The sequence below is a fragment of the Loxodonta africana genome, chromosome 10, assembly GCF_030014295.1.
Source record: "Loxodonta africana isolate mLoxAfr1 chromosome 10, mLoxAfr1.hap2, whole genome shotgun sequence".
Classification (NCBI taxonomy): domain Eukaryota; kingdom Metazoa; phylum Chordata; class Mammalia; order Proboscidea; family Elephantidae; genus Loxodonta; species Loxodonta africana.
In genome coordinates, this window is record NC_087351.1 from 23,990,874 (window position 1) to 23,993,488 (window position 2,615).

Consider the following 2,615-nt stretch of genomic DNA (forward strand, 5'->3'; position numbering starts at 1 on the left):
AGTCAGAATCGATTCAATGGCAATTAGTTACTAATCTAAAGGTTAGTCGTTTAAACCCACCCACTGGTGCCAGAGAAGAAAGGCCTGACAATCTGCTTCTGTAAAGATCATGGCCAAGAAAACCCCATGGAGCAGCTCTAATCTGCAACACACAACGTTGTTATGAGTCAAAATCAACTAACATCAATAGGCTTACTCATCTTGGAGTCAGTGGACCTTGGTTCTAGCTCTAGCTCTAACGTTAAATAAATTTGATTCTGGTCAAGTTACTTAACGTATTTGGGTATTTATTTTAAGGAATCAGCTCACTCGATTGTGGGGGTTGAAAGTCCAACATTTTAGGGCAGGCCTGCAGGATAGAATCTCAAGCATGACTTGATGCTATTGTTTTGAGGCAGAAATTCTTTTCTTGGAAACCTCAGTTTCGTCTCTTACGGCCTTCAACTGCTTGAACGAAACTCCCACTCACATTATCAATGGTAAATGCCTTAATTTAAGTCAACTCATTGGAGATCTTAACCACCTCTACAAAATACCTTCACAGAATCAACAAGATTAATCATTCACTAAATAACTGGGTACCATATCCTAGATATTTTAAGTTATTATAACCTTACTTTTATACATAAGGTTGCCGTGAGTCAGCGCCAACTCAATGGCAACTAACAACAATAGATAGATAAATTGATAGAAGAAATTAATCTTCACAGGTGTTAAGTGCAGAGTCAACTTGTTGGTAGAGAACTGCTCCATAGGGCAGGTGTCAACTACTCTGTGTAAACACAGTTTTAGGGTCCATGAGCATGTAAGGCTGGATGAAATGCCAAAGTGTAGATGTTGTTGTTACTGGTCTTCAGGTTGGTTCCCATTTATAGCGACCGTACATACAACAGAAAGAAACACTGCCTGGTCCTGAACAATTCTCACAACACTTGCTATGCTTCAGCTTATTGCTGCAGCAACTGAGGAGATAGGTTTCATAATTTTGACTTTTAGCCTTCTAGTTTATTAATATAATACTCATAATTTATATTTCTTTCTGTTCTGTCCTTTTAGATAGCACCACTGGCAAAACCAATGGATGGAGTAAATCACTCTGCGGTGTCAGAGTTTGTGTTCCTGGGACTGTCCAATTCCTGGGAGATCCAACTTGTCCTCTTTGTGTTCTCCTCAATGTTTTATGTGGCAAGCATGGTGGGCAACTCCCTCATTGTCCTTACAGTGACTTCTGACCCTCACTTACACTCCCCCATGTACTTCCTGTTGGCCAATCTCTCCTTCATTGACCTGGGTGTTTCTTCTATCACTTCCCCCAAGATGATTTATGATGTTTTCAGAAAGCGCAAAGTCATCTCCTTTGGTGGCTGCATTGTTCAGATCTTCTTCATCCATGTCATTGGTGGTGTGGAGATGGTGCTGCTCATAGCCATGGCCTTTGACAGATATGTGGCCATTTGTAAGCCTCTCCATTACCTGACCATCACGAGCCCACGAATGTGCATCTCTTTTTTAGTGTCAGCCTGGGTGATTGGCCTTATTCACTCTGTGGTTCAATTGGCTTTTGTGGTAAACTTACCCTTCTGTGGCCCCAATGTGTTGGACAGCTTTTACTGCAACCTTCCTCGCTTCATCAAACTGGCCTGCACAGACACCTACTGGCTGGAGTTCATGGTCATGGCCAACAGTGGATTCATCTCTGTGGGCTCCTTCTTCATACTGATCGTTTCCTATATCGTCATAATGGTTACTGTTCAGAAACACTCTTCAGCTGGTTTATCTAAGGCTCTGTCCACACTTTGAGCTCACATCACTGTGGTTGTTTTGTTCTTTGGTCCTTTGATATTTTTCTGTACATGGCCGTCTCCATCCATACACCTGGATAAGTTTCTGGGCATCTTTGATGCAGTTCTCACCCCTTTCCTGAATCCTGTCATTTACACATTCAGGAATCAAGAAATGAAGGTGGCAATGAGGAGAGTGTGCAATCAGCTAATAAGTTATAGGAAGATCTCTTAATTGATGGACCTTATTGGAAGAGTCCTCATTGACTATTGAAGTTCTGTTGTTGATGGTCAGTCCACAGAGAAGCTACTCTTTGCTCTATGTTGGGTTGATTATCTTGACACTGTCATCAAATCTTTTGCTTTTTTCACTTAGGAGTGAGTGACATTCACTTCTGAAAAGAGAGAAGGAGTTCCACATAAAGTATTTATGAACCAAAGGTAGTAATAATCTGTGCCTTAATTCTTAAGGAATAATACAAGAAGTAAGTAATAGAAATACAAAGAGGGCAGGCTTCTTTAAGGACTTCAGAACAGGGAGACATCTCTCTCCCTTTCTCTCTCTTTTTTTTTTTAAGCAGCTTTCTCACAGGCAGATATTTCTGGCAGTACTAAATAAAGAATTTGCTAAGAGAGGATTAAACTGAGTCCTTTTTTTTTTTAACTGTAATCTGCTGCTTGCCCTGCCACACCTCCACCTTGGGTCTCTGCCAGGGCTGTGCAAGGAGGGCAGAGCCTTGAAGAGCTGACACACAGTAGTCCAATGAGTACATAACTGGGTACAAACTGTGTGAGGTGTTCTTGGAATACACAGGAGAGCTAGGAACACGCCAC

The 2,615-nt window shown here is 41.6% G+C and overlaps 1 pseudogene; it reads left to right on the forward strand.

Annotated features, from left to right (window-relative positions):
- The first annotated feature begins 323 nt into the window (after positions 1–323).
- Positions 324–2,016, forward strand: LOC135232500 (olfactory receptor 4F3/4F16/4F29-like; annotated as a pseudogene).
- Positions 2,017–2,615: the final 599 nt, after the last annotated feature.